This window comes from Myodes glareolus, chromosome 3 (assembly GCF_982192425.1).
Source record: "Myodes glareolus chromosome 3, mMyoGla1.1, whole genome shotgun sequence".
NCBI lineage: Eukaryota > Metazoa > Chordata > Mammalia > Rodentia > Cricetidae > Myodes > Myodes glareolus.
In genome coordinates this window covers 8,099,130-8,118,869 of record NC_142028.1, presented here as the reverse complement: position 1 = coordinate 8,118,869, position 19,740 = coordinate 8,099,130, and the positions used below count along the sequence as shown (strand labels likewise).

General features: G+C 43.2%; 1 protein-coding gene across 2 annotated transcripts in view; it reads right to left on the bottom strand.

Moving 5' to 3' along the window:
* Sox5 (SRY-box transcription factor 5) overlaps positions 1 to 19,740 on the bottom strand; it is a 982,978-nt gene that overhangs the window by 609,572 nt on the left and 353,666 nt on the right. For both annotated transcript variants that reach the window (XM_048432629.3, XM_048432630.3), the window contains exon 4: positions 1,542 to 1,606. The gene's annotated coding sequence lies outside the window, so the exon portion shown is untranslated. The remainder of the gene's footprint in view (positions 1 to 1,541; positions 1,607 to 19,740) is intronic.

Here is a 19,740-nt window from a genome sequence, read left to right as displayed (position 1 = left end):
ACCTCCTGGTGGGCAATTTTGCTTTCAGCTTTAATAAATGGCAAAGTTGTGCGCATACTAAAAAGAAGGCCTAAAATAAATTCATTATAATTTATTATCAGTAGATATTTGATTTATATACCTATTTTATACATCTATATACTGGAACTGCATAAAAATTTCTCAGGAGGTAAAGAGTTATGAGTGGAAAATTCTAGAAGCTTTGATTTATAGAATATCTGAATACCAAGACCATTCACCACTTTTCGCTTGCACTTGGTTGTTTTGGGTGGTTTTCTCAGCAGTATTTGTAAGCTCAAACCTGGGATGTATTTATCGCTAGAACATTCCTGATGAAAGTGTTCTGCAGGCATGGTTCTCAACCCTTCAAGACCACTCATCAATCCGACGGGTATAGTATTTTAAACAAGCATTTTGTGGAACTCATACTTAGTCTAGACAAGAACATTATTTAGCATGTGGACAGCATCAAGACATTCCTCAAATTACTTTTGTTTTAACTAAAATGTGATATTCTTTCAAGGCATGGGCCAATTAAAAAAAATGTCTAACTTCTACAGCCAATGCCTGAAACAACAAAACCCATGAAATAACCACAAAAAAAACCAACAAGAAGCTCAATTCATACACAAGTAACCATTTTCCCTTAAGACAAATGGTCAGACAGAAGGACAAAGGCGCTGACCTTGGTGTGTGATGAACATCAAAACACCCTCTGCTGAGGTTGGGTAGCTGGGACCCCATGGGGAATTAGAACACAGGCAGTGACAGAGAGGGACCCTGTCTTCTGTGAGCAGCTACACGATAGCAGCCAGGGTGGAAATCGCTGTTTAAGACAACGGAGAGACCCAGAAGATGAACACAAGGTCATTAGCCTCCCTCCCATCAAGCCTTGTGGTGGATGCCAGCAAGCTTCCATAACCCACTGAGGACACAGATCAACAGACAGATCAACAGCCCAATAGCCACAGTGGCTGGTGTCTAGCAGACTCTAACTTCCCACATCACTTTATTTACGGAGAAATTCTTTAATTCACTTTTATTTTACAAATGATTTCACCATCAACTAGTTAAAAACCACTGCTAGCACTGGGAGCAACTGTGAAGAGCACCCAAAGCCTCCTGGGTAGACCTGAGGGCAGCGCACACAGCAGAAGAGACGAGGCAGACGCCCCTAACACGGGACTTTTACCACGATAGTTAAATTATTTTAACATTCCATGTATATTTCGAGGGTTGAAATCTGGGCAACTCATCAAAAAGTCTTTGTTTTAAGATATTGTAATAAAAAGAACAATCATAATCAGATTTTCTATGCATCATACTAGGTTTCAAAATTCCACTTCACAAAAGTTTCTTTAAATTAGTTCTCATATTCAAATCCTAGAAATCAGGTAGCCAAACTACCTGAGAGCCGGCTGTGATCAGCAAACCTGTAAGAACTAACCCCAGCTGAGAAATCACAGACGCCAGCGGCAAGAGATTTGAGAGCTATACAAATGACGGAAATAATGATCAACAATGGCCATGCCAGTCCTGACCTGGGAGCTGCAGGTCAACCTCTCCCACTTCCGGGTGTCCTTGCTGATCTCTGCTTCTCCAGACACTGAAAAGTAAAAGAGAAAGAGCAGCTGCTCAGTCACCTGGCAGGAGTTTCCAACACTCAGGTCTAAACCATCGGGTGCTACCAAGTCAGCCCAACACTTCTGCTACAAAGTTTTAGAATACATTTCCACAAATTTGACTTTAATACTTTGCTTTTCCAGGCTGGATTTATAGCCAGTGGTGGAATTACTGAATTGTGCCATTTAGTAGCTGGTAAATGGATAATCAGTGAAAAATAACCAAAGAACCTTTTGGGGATGACATATCCAAAGATGGTAAAACTTGCAGTGTAAAATGGGAACGAGGTATTTTCGAAACGCTGACAGATCAGCCACTTTAAAGACTTCATGCTGTTAATGAGCCACATGTGCATGTGTGTGTACACGTGTACATGCAAACATGTTTGTGTATCTGGTGGGGATCCTAGGCTTGGTTTTATTGAGATGGACAATTACAATCATTTTATAAGCTATTATTGTTGAATTAAAATACATTTGAAACATTCTCCTGGCAGGAGAACTCCAAGGAGACCGTCCTAACAGGCACCCACATTTATCAACCACGTATTTACTAACACAGCACAGCATAGCTCGGATCATCCTAGGACACTAAGTATAAGAAAGAATTTCCTGGCTAAGAAATCATAGAAAGCACAATAATGCAGAAACACCAGATTCACACTAAATCACCGTAGCCTTATCTCCAAGACTTCTAAACCTGTCTTGATGGTAAAAACTCAAAGTACTTTCTACATAAAAATATTACCATGGTGTTATATTGTAGTGAGACACTTATCAGCCCCTCAGCGTGTTTTAGGCTTACCCACTCCCATGACTAACTTCTACAATTCCAAGGTGTTTAAGCATTTATTGATGACATTTGAAATAATGCAAATATTAAATTAAATGTGATTGTTAAATTAAATTAAATAAATAAAAACTGTACACAGTTTTGCCCTAAAAGGATTCTATCTTACCAGGAAGATTACATATTCAGGATTTTAAAAATAATATTGAAAATGATACTTTTGGATAACACTAGACTTTTGGTCTTGTAAGGAAATGATACGATGGGTCACTTATGCTTGTATTATTGATTCTTACTGATCTTTATATTCCAAAAAGCCTAAGTTGTTTTAAGGGTCTCTGAATTTCTAAGTTATTTCAAAGTACATTAAATTCTAAGGAAAACTATATACCGTAATCACGTGGCGTTGACTCCGGGGAGGAAAGCTTATCTATGTGTCTAACCATCACAGTACAGAGCCCTGTAAAGAAACAAGTGACATTACCCTACCATAGCGCTGCTGGTAGGCTGCGGAAAGCACTTGACATGCAAGAGCCACCGCTCTTTCTTCCCTGACAAAAGCACGTAGCTCAGCCAGTTAAGAACTATCCTGCTCAACCTGCTAAGATGCACAGAAAGCTCAGAGCATTTTACAGTGAAAATCCATGTCCCCCTAAGGTTGGAAACAAGACAAAGGCATCTACTCACACAACATAGGATTAGAGGTGACACGTGGCGTTCCACAGAAAGAGGAAGAAATCAGAGGCTTTGAGATGGAATGGAAGAAGTTAACTGGTTTCCTGTTTGTTTGGTTGATTGTGGGTTTTTTTCTGTAAACAATGTTTTATTTATAAAATCTCAAGTCACTAAATTATCACAAGATCAAATGATGAATGTCATAAGTCTGAGGATACTTGACCATGTGTAAAAACGTAACATTTTTATATTCTAGCACAGAATAATTCTGAAAAGAAAAATCAGGAAAATAATTCCATACATGAAAATATGGGAGAGGATATAATAAGAATAAAATGAAAAATAATAATAACAACTTTTAATAAAATTTAATAATTTACAAACTAAAGACAGTATTAAAAAACTTAAACTAAGACAATGGAAAGACATCCAATATTCATGAATAAGAAAACACTATTATTCTTAAAATGAAAATTTCCACCAGTTTAGCTGTAGATTAAACACAGAATCATATCAAAAACTCATTATTTCATGCAAACTGACAAAATGATCCTAATTTTTTTTCTGGAGATGCAATGTATCCCAGCATAACTAAAACAGTCAAAAAGGAGAAAGTAAAACAGCAGAGAGACATAACTGTTTCTGTTTCTACATTTCCAGTAAAGCTACAGGAACCAGAGCAGGGTCCGGGCGGCTGCAGTCAGCTTGGAGAAAACAGTATAATGGTGAGGACACATCCATCTGGAGGGTTCACATCCAGAACCAGTTTGGCTTTCACAAGACAGTTAAGGAAGAAAATGTTGTCACTTGACGCTTGAATTTATTATTGCTAGGTTTGAGGTATGGTCTTACTGTATAACTCTGGTTGTCCTGGAACTCATCCTGTAGACCACACTGGCCTTGAACTCATGAAGTCCCATCTGTCTCCTGAGTTCCGGGATTAAAAATGGCACCACAATACTCAACTTTGAAAAACAAGGCTTAGGCTGTCTTAGTGACAGAGTCCTATGAAGTTCATTTCGGGCACAAATAACCTCAGCTCGTGGATTTGGGAGCATGTTTTCTGAGCTCCCTTTTTGTTCCCCAAGCAGCAAATGAATTCCTGCTACACTAACAAGGTGGCCCAAGTGAGAAGTAAAATATACTCAAGATTAGAGGCATGGAATTTCCAAGACTGCCCTACAAATATTTGAACAATTTAGCCACCAAAATTATCTTTGACTCCATCCACAGCAAGTTCAAAGCCGGCCTGAGCTACAAACAAAAGAAAAGATTTATTAATCCTAATCATCTCCATACCAGCTTGTGTGTGTGACCAGCAGGAAGTTTCTAATCCTGCCTCTCTTACTTCTCAACTCTTCAATGGAGGTCTCGATCATCCTTGTCTTACGGGATGGTTAGTAAAATATCACGTGTTATATAGTGCTGGGCAACCATCCCTACCGTTTATCTCATTGCAACATTTTCCCCTTAACACCATCTAAATCCAGGCTCATCCCAGCAGGAGAGAAGACACAATGCCCTAATGGACATTCTTTTACATGCTTTCAATTTCTCCCCGACATGGAGAAAGAGTGGGGCATTCTGACTGGGCAGGGCTAAGTCAACGGCCTTTGGGTTACACAGAAAATGAAGATCTCTCAAACAATAGAGGGTCTTTTGAGGGGGTTAGGCAATGTCCTTTCTAGAAAAGGGCTAGCACAGGATATAGGATGCTGAGAAGAAACAGTGCGATTGTCTCAGGACCCTGAGGAAACAGAAATTTTTCTTCTGTAATTTAGGTTTCCTAACTTTGCTGTTAAACACATTTTGATGTTAAACAGAAGGTGATTTGTGTGCATTTGCAAGCCGTCCATGAAGTCCTCAGGCTCAGCCTAGAGCAAACTCCTCCTCCCCTGCCCTCCCCACATCTATGGAGCCACTGAATCATGGCTATGATTATCACAGTGCCCGCCTTTTTTCCATTCGGATTTTATTCCCTAGACCAGGCCCAAGTTGACCTCATATAAATCCTCCTGCCTCAGAGCCTTGTGCATGCTAAGATCATAAGCCTGAGATGACTGTGAATCTCTTAACTATTTACAAGATGTGTCCCTCCTTCTCTAAGTTCCTCACAGAACATGAATGCTCCAAAAATATAAATGTTGGTTACCAGACATAAGTTCTGTCATTGACATAATCAAACTGCACACGTGCATCTAAGTGCAACAGAGAGACGAGTGATGGAATGCTACGATATTAGCCAGAGAACTTCCTCTCCTTAGCTACACTTTCTCAATACCCACGCTGGTTTCCTATTTATTTGCCTGTTGAAACCGCCCTATGAAGCAGACGTCATCAAGTCCACTTAGCAGATGAGGACTCTGAACTTAGGTGGCTGTGGCTAAAGTTCTGAGGCAGGGCTGTGACTCGAATCTGTGTAACTGCTTAGCACAAGGCGTTTGTATCCAATAGAGTCCGTGGGCAGCTGTGATGCACGCAGTTTCCAGTGTCTGTTAAGGTGTTACATAAAGTAATAACTTAGTGGGGATGTGAACTGGTTACACTAAAGTAACAAAATGTACAGAATGGAGGCCGTCCTCCCCAACCCCCACTTCCTTTGATTTCTTATCCAGAAGTTTCCAGCGCTAACACTAGCTTGCTTTATGGTTTGTTTATCGTATCCATTGCTTTGTTTCTATTGCCTAAAATAAGGCCTGTTTTAAAGTAGGAGATCAGTGCATAAAACATGAACGAGCAGGTACACCTGTGAGAGCCTGCAAACTTCTTCTTTTGACTCTGTCTCCTGACATATCTACTGGTTTCTCAGCATTAAATCTCCAGGTCATTTATAAAAGGGTTTATTTCATTTTTATTTTTTATGTGTTTTTGTGTGCGCGTGCACACGCATGCTCCTGTGCGTGTATGTGTGTGCGCGCAGCAGGTTTAGGCTGTCTATGGAGGCCAGGAGAGGGTGTCGGGTCCCCTGGAACTGGAGTCCCAGGCTGTTGTGAGCTGCCCAGCATGACCTGTGAGCTGGGGACTGAACTGAGCTCCTCTGTAAGAGGAGCAGCTCTCCGAACCAATGCTCCGTCTTTCCATCCACTAAATCCGGACCTTAAGTACAATGCTACTCAACATGTTTACAAGTATGAGCCTCCGCTATCTCCCAATTGCTGCTCAAGGAAGGAAATGGAACACTAAGATGGCCCCAGGAAGCTTTCTGCTTGTCAGTGGAGAAAAAGACAAAACAGAAAACAGGACAGAAAGAATGACTTTGTCAGGATGTAGGGCGGAGGCAAATGAAGTAACTGTGGCTGGACAAGAGGACACCTGTGCCTTCAGCCTGAGGGACGGTGGGGCTGAGTGAACCCTCTGGTCTGCTCTGGGATGGAAGCAGCAAATGAGACCAGATGAGTGGGGCCCAGGATACCGAAGACATAAAATTCCTTTACCCCTCCCCCCCTTTTTTTAAAGCAGAGTTGCGTGGGTATTGTTTGTGGACTTTGTAGATCGCAGTGTGTTTAACTATGAACGTGTTGGACACCCTGGGGGCCCCAGAGCCTACTAGGTCACTGCAAGAACAAATTTCTATTCTTGGGAAAGCAGAAGCCACTGTGAAGTTTGAACAGAGCAGGAATTCATATGTCTTATCCCCTTCATTCAACATGAACATAGCAAGTCGTTCGGTCATCTCCAACAGAGCCCACACACTTCCTGCGGCAATCTCTAGATCCTCATCTACTAATCCTGCCTCCATTTGTTCCCCTGGCTGTGGTAAGAATGGACACATTTGTTCTCCCAAGTCTCGGAAGCAGTACTAACTTCATCACACACACACACACACACACACACACACACACACACACACACACACACACAGTGCGTACTTCATCACACACATGAACACAATGTCTACTTCATCACACATGAACACAGTGCCTACTTTATCACATACACACATACACAGTACCTACTTCATCACATACACACATACACAGTGCCTACTTCATCACACACATGAACACAGTGCCTACTTCATCACACATGAACACAGTGCCTACTTTATCACATACACACATACACAGTGCCTACTTCATCACATACACACATACACAGTGCCTACTTCATCACACACATGTATCTTGTTGTTTGCTTCTCTGCTTTGTGGAGAAGACAAAGTCATGGATGACTCGGGTATTTGCGGGAGCTAAGGTTTGTACTCTGAAGGTGAGTGTGGGCACAGATCTTAGATCTTAGTCAACACACAAGAAGTACTGTGGAAAGACAGACAGTTTTATTCAAGAACATGTGTGATGCAGTGGTTTTGCATTCTGAATGGAAAACTTGGACAAGGGATGGTGCTGACAGAATCAAATACCGGAGAAACCTCATGACTGACTGGCTGGATACTGACGGCTAAGCAGAGCCAGCCTTTCTGCTCAACTAGAGTATGTTGAGACAAACGGGGCTATTTCCTTGGATCTAACCCAAAGGGACAGATTTTGGAATTTCAAAGAACAAATGGTGTGGGGGGAGACAGGCTTTTCACATGGCGAAAAATCACACCATGGTTCAACTGCTCAGAGTAGACATCCCACCGTGAGCTCAGACTGGGGTTCAGGACACAGTGGGTGACACAGTGGTCCCAGACCTCATTCCCAGGAAGCACCACCGCTCTCGGCCCGCAGAATCTGAGTCAATAGGCCTTTCTACCCCTGCGGTGATCTACAGACACAGAGGAAGAGCTGCATCAGAGAAGTATCTTGACAGCCTTTCCTGGGTAGAGCTGAGCTAGCCTCCATCAACAGAAGACATGATCCGAGTCAGCACAATGACCTGTGCAAACATGTAAACAACATACTAGAACATGGTGAATCCCGGTTACTCAGGTAGCTTGATTGTGTGACAGGAAAGGATCAGGCAGAGAGGACGTTCGTCCCTCCACCCAGTGTTTCCTGCTGAGTGTCGAACAGCCAAATACTGAGGAAATATCAAATCTGTCAACTATCTACCTCTGAATTCTTCTTATGAGTATTCCTCCAGGAATTGATACTGAATAAGAATATTTACTCCCTAAGAAGCCATAGCATGTGTGTGCATAACCATATACACGCATACTCTCACACACACACACACACATACTCATTCACACATACAAACATGCAAATACACACTCACATATACTACATACATGTACATTCACACACACATTCAAAGAAGCACACATACACACACATACACTCACACATATATATACAAATACACACATTCACATGAATAAACACATTTGCATAAACACACATATGCATACATATCCACATACACATACTGCACGCACATTCACAAATATATTTAAAGAAGTACATATACTCATGCATCCACACTTGCATATACGTATACTCACACACATATATATACATACACACATAAACACACATTAACATATAAAACACATTTGCATGAACACACACATGCATACATGCCCACCTACACTACTACATGCACAGTCACACAAATACACATATTCAAGCATATGCATATACCTATATACATGCATACTAATCCATATATACTCATACAAACATAAAACACATTACACAAACAAGCACAGAGGCACATACAAGCACACATATACAGACATACTATAGACACACAATTCTCCCTCTCTCTCTCTCTCTCTCTCTCTCACACACACACACACACACACACACACATGCACACACGCACGCATGCACACATGCACACATGTGCACTGTGCTTCCCTTAGGAAGTGCTATGGTTTTCCATATGCACTTAGGACAATATGATCTGCCTATTGTCCTAGAACATCGTTACAAAGCCCGAATGAGGGACCAGGCTACAATCCCTCAGCAGGATCTCCAGGCTCCCGTTAGCCCGAGGATGCAAGTTTACGCAAAGGTGGCTGCTTGAACTCCGGCTGGAAGGACAGACCAGGATCAAGAAAGAGCAGGGGGAGAAAGCTATCCCACTGGCTGCCCATTGTTGCTGCACTGGAAGGACACACTGTGTCGTAATGAATTCCCATTAATGTGAGCCAGCGGTACTATTAGATTGAGCTGGCAGCCTAGGACGACAAGCCGGGCCTGCAAGACCATCTGATGAGGGACAGGGCTGCTTCGGCCCTGACTTCGCTCAATTAGTGGACGGGGCTTTTAATGCCGCTCTGAACAAGCAAAGCAATTTTGATTACTTAGAATGAAGTCTCCATTTGCAGTGTTTCAGAGGAACCCCCCCTTTCAAAATATAATTTACCCGCAGAGTATTTGAATGGTAATAACCTATTTTAAAGCTGTCTACATCATTACTCATCTTTGCTTAAGTAATATTGAAATACATTTTTTAAAAGTTCAAATGATGGGAATTTACTCTGGGAGATGAAATGTAAATAAGATGGCAGAGGAGGAGAGGAGGAAGACGGCTCTGTTCTGGAGAGGGGTCTCTCTCTCCGTCTCTGTCTCTGTCTCTCTGTCTCTCTGTCTCTCTCTCTCTCTCTCTCTCTCTCTCTCTCTCTCTCTCTCTGTGTGTGTGTGTGTGTGTGTGTGTGTGTGTGTGTTTGCAGCCGTGGTGTGCATGTCTGTGCCAGAGTTACAGTTGAATTCATCCCAGCAGTCAGCATGACCAGGAGACTGGCATATAGATTCTATAGATCCCCATGTTTAAAGCTTGTAGACCTTGCCTACTTTGAATAGGAATGCTTATATTTCATAGTTATCAGTATAAGAAACCATTGTTTCTATTTTATTCTTGATATTTTCCCTCCGTTGGGGCTAGAAGGCAAGCAATGGACACAGAGGTCTAATGCTGAGACCACTGACTGACAGAAGCCTTACCCAAACGGTGGCTCTTCCTGCCTTCACGACTTTTTTCATTCCAATTTCAAACACACAGGGCCCCGCTCCCATCCAGGTTTCTCCTTGCCATCTCCTAACATCCCGTCTACTCATTCAGGTCTCACATGACTTGCCCTGTCTGACATGGTTAGAAATTTTACCTATTTAATTAGAGGACCCTTGAATAAAAATAAGCACTCACATTTTTGATACCCATAGGTGCCAGTGTTTTTGGTGAAGTCAAACATACTTTCTCTATAGACAGGGGTGTAAGCCGCATGTACCCGTTCCTCCTTCCCTTCTCTCATGACCAAAAGTTGAAGGTGTGACTCCAGACCGTGCATTATTCGTCACCAAAGCAGCCTGCCTGCAGATACGATTGCTAAGTCGGGTTGCATAAGAAACCTGCAATGCTGGCTGGTCGTTAAATGGCGCACACGGTTATGCCAAACATCCTTGAGTCACACACACCGTCTAGGAGCCTTGCCCGTCAGCAGAGAAGAAAAGACTCAGTCTTTCTTTAAAAATTTTGGGCCACTGGAATTCTCCCTGGTAAGTCATTAAATCAATCAATTTTCATCTTTGGTTTTTCCTTTTTATGGTAATATTTCTTTTATTTATTTTCTTTAAATAACATTTTTTTACATACTGACCACAGTTTCCCCTCTCCCCTCTCCTCCCATTTCTCACTTTTATGCTAATATTTCACTAATAAAATTACTTTAGTAACCACTGCATTTTTTTCTCTTAAAGGGTTAACTTCGAACGCTGGCTTCTTTCTAAAGGAGCTGGGTTGGGTGGGAGCAAAAAGGGGACGGTATTGACATTTTCTGTGTGGCGAATACAAAGGAGAGGCATAGACAATGTGGCTTATTAGAAAGCAAGTAACATGGCCTATAGTGCGCTGTTTTAACAATTATGATTCAGACTCAGGCAAACAGTTTGGACAGACACCGTGTTCTCTTTCCCGTAGACGGTCTAAGGAATCGTATTGTAGACCCCACCCTGGCTCCCTAAGTAGGAAAAGAGTCATAGCTCCACTCTGTCTCCTTTCTTTTTCATACAGGTGGTGAGAGGGGAGGAGACAGTGCCCGGCAGTGTCTGGAGATGAAGATCTACAGGACTTAAGGACTAAGGTGGACCATCACCAATACTATTTACAGCCCTTTACCACTTCCTGTATCTCGCCCCCTCCTTCCCTTTCATTCTAAGGTAGAGTACTGGTCCCAAGTTCCAGCCACAAAGATTGCTGTCTGTCTATCTATCCATTTCACAATCAGGCAGGTATTGTCTCATTTTTGCTGCTGACAACAGACTTTTTAAATACACAGACTGCTTACAAGGATCAAAAACAAAACTGTAAATACGGGCAGCACTACTCGAATCTAATCAATTCTGTTTTCTCCCACCTCTACACTAGACAAAGTTTATTAATTTCCCTAGCACAGCCTATCTTTCCTTTATTTAGGATTTTAAATCATCAACTATATGTGATTATTCTTATTTGTCTTTCTTATGGAAACAATAGCATTCTGTATACTCTCTGAAGACTTTTTAAAAATCTCCACCTAACCATGGCTCTTGGAAACATCTTCAAGTTATTCACAGAGAAAGTCCTCATTAGTTATACTGTTTCAAGTATCTTACTACATGAACATATCTTAATTTATCCCAACAAGCATTTTATGTATGAGGACGTAGGTTATCTCCAACATTTTGCAATTTCAGCTAATGTTTTAATATTAACTACATATATTCTTTTATGTTTATTTACATTTCAGCATTGCTGAGAACCAAACCAAGGATCCCATGCATGCAAGACTATTCGACCACAGAATGACATTTTTCAGCTCTCCAGGAGCTTTCCAAAGCTCATCCCACAATTTCCAGAAAAACCACTGGTGTGAGAGAGGGTTCCAAGGTTGGTCTGAATGACTGCACTGTCTCGATGTCTTCTTTGAGAGAGCAAGGCAAGATAGGGAAGCCTGGATGGCCACCCACACTTCCACTGAGTTCCCTTGAGTTCTAACCCTAGAAAGTGGTCCACATGTATGGAACAGTTAGAAGGAAATGTGTCTTAAGACTTCTTTCAATTTTTCCTCATTTCACAAGATGTTTCTGAAACCCTAAATTCACCCAAATTCATGGGTGCTCCTGAAAATCTAAGAGTTAGAAAATATCTCACATACAAACACCCTTGCAGCAAGGAAAAGACATTCAATTTTCCTCACATGTAGCGCTCATATGAGGCGAGAGATTTATGTATGTATATATGTATGTATGGCTAGATATATGTATGGCTACATGGAGGGATGCATGCATGCATGGGTAGAGGGATGGAAGCGTAGGTGGGTAGGTAGATGGGTGAACTGGGATGTGTGAAGGGAGGGAGGAAAGGACAATTGATACAAATAATCGATGGAAGAATGGACAGATACAGAGAGAGAAGGATCAATGGCTGGACAGAGGTGCAAAGAACCATGAAGTCGGCTTGGCCTGGCTGCCCTGAGACACGTGTCATAAGGTTTTCCGGTTAGCGTCCATGGCTACTGGAGCACCACGTGACTTACAGTTCCTGGAAGACTGGTGTACTTCTCAGGCAATGAAGCATTCAGGCCACTGCATGCTCCTCTGTATGTGCCCGCAGTAATCAAGGAAGCTTGCAAACTTGACAGGAAACTGGCCTTAGACATTAATCTTGTGTACCCCGTTATGGCTTGCAAACTTCATTGTATCCTGACAACTACAATTGTATTAATCCTGGCAATTGCACTTAGAGTCTGATAAAGGTATAAAAAATAGGATTGCTCTCAATAAAATTGTCACACCCTCAATTGCTCTGTGGCCCCTCCAACCTGGCCTAATTTCATTCTTCACGGCCATAGCAGGTGACTTGGTCTGGTAAGTAAGCACGGGTGCTTATGTACAGGGATGAGTAGGCGTATGAAATACGCCAACGTCAATCTGACATGCTGATCCGGGGAGCATTCCCAGCATCCATAAACCCAAGTGAGAGCTCTCAAAGCGAGGAGGCAAGTTTAATAACAACTTGCTTTCTCTCTGCTGAAACTGAGCAACCTATGTGTAAACCCACGACTCTTTTATCTACAGTTTTTAGATAATGAACTTCTCAGGAACTCCAGTTTGCACTTTGAGGCCACTGGACGTCCAGTAACATTGCTCTCCGTGGTAATAATCTGCACTTCAAATATAACAATCAGCTTTTCGTTACTGAAAGAAATGCCTGCGCCAATCAGTTTATAAAGAAGAAAGGTTTTGCCGGTTTCAGCCATGACTGACAGATCAATTGCTCCTGGACATATGATGAGAAAGAATGAGGTAAGACTTTTTATTTTGTGATCACAGGTAGTCTGAGATCTGATATCTTTGAAGTACACATCCTCAGTGATCTCAAGCCCGACCATAAGCCCCAGCTCTCAAAATTTCTTGCATCTTCCATTAGCCGTACCCTGGAGATGAGTCTTTGACATAGGGACAACTGGGGATACTCAGAGCCAAACCATGGCATCATCTGGGGGTACTCCAGAGCCAAACCACAGCATCTTTACAGGAGCAATGGCTAACTCCTTCTAGAGAAAAGCACAGGAAACAACAAAACCTCATCCACCAACACCAAGAGGGCAAATTCAACAAAGGCCCCCCTGTAGAACCCACCCAGGCAGGGAGTGCAGTTTCCTTGGGGGAGAGGGAGGTGAGAGAGACAAGGACTAGCCATATTGCCATTTGCCCAGATATAAGGAGGCACCTTTGCGTTCCTAGCAGGGAGTAAACCTAGCCTTTTATAAGACAATTGCAGATTTCACACTCATCTTTGGATTTATCTGAAATGAAGCTAGTTTTCCCAGGAAGGCTTGGAGATTCCAGCAAAGAATATAAAATAAGCTAAATTTTGTGCTGAGATCTGAGTGACCCAAGGCTATCATTGCTCTTGCTTTGGGCTATATGTCAATTTCTGATGGTCTGGGACGTCACTATGCACTAAGGAGGACCTTGAACTTTTGATCTTCCTGTCTCTACCTCCCAGTTTTTAAGATTACAGGATGCAAAACCTTATCAGACTTTGGGTTTTAGTGTTCAGTGATCATAATGACTTATTATTATTACTTTAATAATATTGTTAATAATTTGTTGATATAATTTAAATAAATTTAATATTACATATTATTATTAAATTTTCATCATCACAATACAAATACCTGATCCACCAATATTCCTTCTGTGGGGTAACCTGGAATGTACCCCGCCTCCTCGGTAGCAACAAGCTTCTTAATACACGCACTTTACTGTATTGCCTTTGCCCACCGCACTCTGGGGATTGAGGAAGTACCTACTGAAGGTGGGAGCGGCCTTCGCTAAGGGAGAACAGCTTAGCCATCATTTACCATCATCACCAATGCTTTGCAGAAGCAGGACACGCTCAGCGGCTGGGGAGAGGCTCTGTGTGTAAAGTACTGTATCACGGGCTTAGGGGCGTGAGTTCCGATCTCCTGTCCAGCACTCACAGGGAAGTTAGGCACAGCGGTATGCACCTGTGTTTGTAGGCACGGGAGGGCACACACAGGATTCCCAGGGCTTGCTGGCTAGCCGCCTAGCTGGAGTGGCAAGATTCAGGTGCAGTGAGAGACACCGTTTCAAAATAGAGAATGATAAGGATGTCAGCATTGACCTCTGGCCTCTATACCCATGCACCCCACGCGCAGGCACCCACACACATATGCACACATCATGCACGCATCAAAGTATGTAGATCGTAGCTGAAGTGCAAATATATGAATATACATTAGATTTGCTCATTGATAAACCATATGATGCATCACCAAAGATCTGTGTAGTTATAGCCAGTTCTCTCCCTGAACAGTCCTGTCAGATAATAATATATGCCATATATGCATTATATATGTGGCATATATACATGTGTGTACACGTATGTGTGAAATGCATACCTTGTTGCAAAAGCACCCCCGAGAGACTAGATGTGCATGTGCGGTGGATGTGGGGAGCGGAATGGGTCCAGCTGCCTGTACTGACAAAAAGCGAGGCATATGGCTTCCTTCCTCCCTGGTGTGCCTGGGTCTCAGAGAGAGTGCTCCGTTTCCCCGAGATGAGCTTCTCCCCGCATGCTCCACCGGGAAGATATTTTGTGTGCCACAGAAAACTAAGATGTTTGCATTCCCACTAGTCCCGGGATAAGGCATTCTTCTTCACACGGACACAAAACATACAGTACATGAATGTTTAATGCAGGCTAAAACTGGGAGAGGAACAGAAAACAAGAACAGAGCAGGTTAAAAAAATATCTGGTTTCTCTCTATCAAAATACTAATTAAAATTCATGTTCATGGGATGGTTATACATATGTTTTTGAACTAAAAGTCTAACCTGGCACTATTTTTTGGCCTTATTTTTGTGACAACATTTTTGTCCATATGGCACGAAGTGAATCATTTTACATCTTTTTTAAAGCTCTATGTGTTTTTCTTGTTGTCTATTCCCTCTTTCCCACCACACACATACTGGCAGCCGCTCCCAAGTTACCAAATGCCAACTCAACCCTGCAAGCTGGCTGCATGAAGCTAGATACTGCTGGCATGCTCCTAGCTTTCAGAAACACTCTGTGTATGTGTGTCTCTCTGTCTGACTGTCTGTCTATTGCTCTCTCCTCTCTCTCTCTCTCTCTCTCTCTCTCTCTCTCTCACACACACACACACACACACACACACACACACACACACACACCAACTATAGTTATTTCTCCTTCCATTTGGGGATATTCTTTCTGTACCCCAGCCTTCTGTCCAGCTTCAGTGGGTGCCTCAGTGGGTGCTGGCCACATCAGCCTTCAACTCTGGCCTTCCTTACTTCACGGTACTCTGACAATTAGTGGTTCACTTAAGAACTGCTCTAAAGGAGAGCTTAATCAAGCCCATGCAATTAGCTTAGTCACAGCACAGCAGAGATCCACGTCTGTCCAGTGGCCTCCCCACCTCCACCCTCACCCCCCACTTTGTAAAGTCACAGTCTTCCAGGCTCTCACTCCTGCATCTGGAGAGTACCGCTGATCTGAGGTACAGCCATCTGGCCTGACCCTTTGGGTCTTGCCTGGCTCACGTTGTGTGCATGTGCTGTCTCCACTGGGCATCAGACTCTGCTCGATTTGTGTGGAGGGGCAGCAACTCCACCTAACAAATGTAACTTTAACAACAGTAAAACAACCTAATAGCTTAGCATGCCAGGGGGCTAATGTGGCGGGCCATTTACTGCCGCACTAAATAGCCCTGCTTTGATTCTCAATGCCAAGTGGCAAACTGAGAATTGCGAGGCAGGAGGAGCTCCTAATTCATTAGATAAAGGGGGTCATTGCTCATAAGACTGGGGGACTAGAAGGACAGGAAGTTGAGCAAGGCATTCTCCCTTCAGACACCTTTGCAACTGGGGCTACCTGTGGTTCAGGCTAGCAAATTCAAGAAACCGAAGGGCTCGGTTCGAGGCATATGTACACCACCTTGTGACTCATGGCATTGTTCCTCCACGTTTGCTGCAAAGAGCCTAGACGGGGGACAGAATCCCAATGCGGGCATGTGATTTGTTATTTTTGAATTATATTGACACCCTTGGAACAAAATCATCACTAGAACAAAGTCTCACTTCTCCTGGACTGTAAACTGAGTGACCCCCTGAAAGAGCCCCACCAACTATTTTGCTTCATGAGCCCTGAAAAAGTTGTGGTGGGCAGTTGTGACCTGACTAATAGGCTGGGCAGAAAGAGACCGCGAGCCATAAAAAGAGGGGAGAAAATCTCGTTAACATTGTTACATCTTCTAATATCATCCTCTTTTTATTGATATTCCTGACAGCTATAAACAGTCCCTGGATGGCCCTTATACTGCTCTGGGGGCAAAATCATTGACATACCTGTTCTATCAGAGCACAAAAGAGAAATGAGCAAAAATTTTAAATGAGATCTCTGAAATGGGACATCTTTATTTCCTGAGCATTAGCCTTAAAACAACTGACTTCTCTAATTCTTGCCATCCCTCAGATTGGCCTTGAATTACTTCCCAATGGGCCTCCCATGCGCCTCTCAATGAGAAAGGGTAATGGGGGATCTGTTAATTAAGTAGAAGCAAAGTTGCGCGGTGGGGATCAAACACTGGGTACGTCCTAAAACTCCCACAGAGAAGATGAAATGCTGTACAAACTTTAAAGGCTTCCCGTCATTAGCAGAGACCTTGCTGCTCCTGGCCCAGACCCCTCCTGTTCGAGAGAACAATGAGGACAATGGTGACAGAAATGAAATAGTACAGCCGGGAACAAAGGAGCTGGCTATTTACTGGGAAAAAGAAAGAAAAAGAGAAGAAGGGGGAGGGGAGAGAAACGGAGAACTTTCTTTTGTTGGTGGTTCCTGTCTTCTTTAATTAGTTTATGGCTGCCAGGGCATTGGGAGCACCTCATGCTCACTGCCCTGATCACAGGTTAACACGGGAAGCATTTGGGGCTTACACCTGGAAAAACCATAACAGGACACAGAGGAAGGTGCCGAGGAAGCACAGAAAACGGGATGGACAGAGTAGAATAAGGACAAATAATAGGCAAGCTATTTTACTTTGAGTACCAGAGTTCAAACAGAAACAAAAACAGCATCCTAAGGATTCTATGGTCCTTTAGATCAGGCCTCTGTCACCACAGAGCCAAGAACCAACCCCAACGCTAAGCTCCAATCTTGACTTTGCCAGAGGTCCACAGAAATATAAAAAAGTATATTCCTAGCAAGATAAAGGGTCGGGCATGTAACTCATTGGGTAGAGTGCTTATCTAATGTACACAAGGCCTACATTTAATACCAGCACTGCAGAAACCAGGCATGGTGGCACACATCTGTAATCACTCAACACGTGGATAAGAAATTCAAGGTCAACTCACTTACATAATGAATGTAAGGCTAGTTGGGCTGCGTGAAACCTGGCTCAGTAACAACAACATTAGCGGTGATGATGATGTGATAATGTTGGTGATGATTATAAGCAATAGCAAAAGCATGCAGCCATGACACTGGCTTCTGCTTGCCCTACCTAACCTCTTGGCAAGATAAGTCATACAAAGTTATGCTAAGGGTCTGAGGACGCGGCTCCATGGGTAAAGCCCTTACCATGCGACTGTGAGGAACTAAGTCTGGATTCCAGAGCATACATAAAAATCCGGGTGGGCATGGCAGCCTTCCTATAATCCCAGGGTACTAGATGTGGAGACCGGAAGCTGGCTGTCTAACAAACTAGCCAACACAGAGAGCTCTGGGTTCGGTGAGAGATCCTGCTTCGATGTGTAGGATGTAGAGCAACAAAGGAAGACACTCATGGCCAACCTGGGGCCTCGAGTTGTAAATACACACACACACACACACACACACATGCATGTGCACCTATGCACAAGTAAAACACATACATATCACATACATGATGGGGAAGCTCAGCCAATCACATCTGGCTTGGGTGTGGCCACCTGGAGCTAGGTAGATAAACAGGAGTAGATAGGTGCGTGGGCTCTCCGCATGGCGCTCGCCTGACCTGTTTGGACATCGGACCTTCTACTCGGGTCACGTGAGTTTCCTTGTTTTCAATTATTAAATTATATCTGTTGTTTTGAGCTGGTCTGGTTATTTTAGCATGCCTATCGAATACGCCTTCACATACGTACAAAGAAAAGAACGTTGAAAACTGATGCAGCCACCGGGAGACATCCTGACGTTGAAGGACTCAGTGCCCATTCCTCACTCTTTGTAGTATTCCAAACAGCTGTGACTCCTTCTGTCTAGAAGACATGGCCTTACCAGCTCAAAAGGATAAATCAGGGAACCAATAAAGTGCACAGCCAGGGAACTTATTCTTCAAGTTAAATGCAAGACCTGTGCTTTGAGAAGAGCTCATAGGATGGAAGCAATCATGCCTTCGCAGGCTCATGGCTCTGCTCCCACCTATCAGATCCCAAGATCCCAATTGTAATAAACAACACTGAACATAGTTTATTTTGTTTTGTTCTTTGGTGTGTGTGTGTGTGTGTGTGTGTGTGTGTGTGTGTGTGTGTGTGTAATACATATGAGTTATGTGTACATCCCAACACATGAAGGCAGAACCAGGGCAGGACCTTGTTTATCTTCCTCTCTGTCTTATTGCCTTGAGATAGAGTCTTCTCCTGAAACAGGAACTCACCAATTTGGCCAGGCTGGCTAACGAATCCACAGCATCCGCCTGTGTCTGCAGTCACTACTCGTGGCTTTTCCATGGGCGCTGGGAATCCAACTGTGGGCCCTCATGCCTGCATAGTGATGGCCTTACCTACCTGCCACAGCATCTCACCGGCTCTCCCTTCATTTTTATAATGATGGCAGCTAATCATTGCGTTGCGTGCAATCAGATGTTTTGATGCCTGTATACATTGCTACAATATCCAAATCTGGGTGTTGATAGTTTATTTACCCACTTTAATTCTCTTTTTTATTGAGGTAAATATTCAGAATCCTCTTCCCCAGCTGCGGAGCAGCCGTGCACAATGCAACATTCAACTCTTTCCTGATCTGCCCCTGTGACGTCATTCCCTTCAGTCACCCAAGCCCAACATTACCTCGGCCTACCTGACCTGTCCCTGCTGGTCATCGCGTGGTTTTATTTTGTCAGCTTGGTGACAAAACTGGCTCTCCTGTTGTCTCACCCACATTAGGAGCACTCTGTATCTATCCACTCAGCTGGCAAGTGAAATAAGCCATTGTCTGAGGACAATGTCCTGCAACTAAAGTTCTCACCCTTCC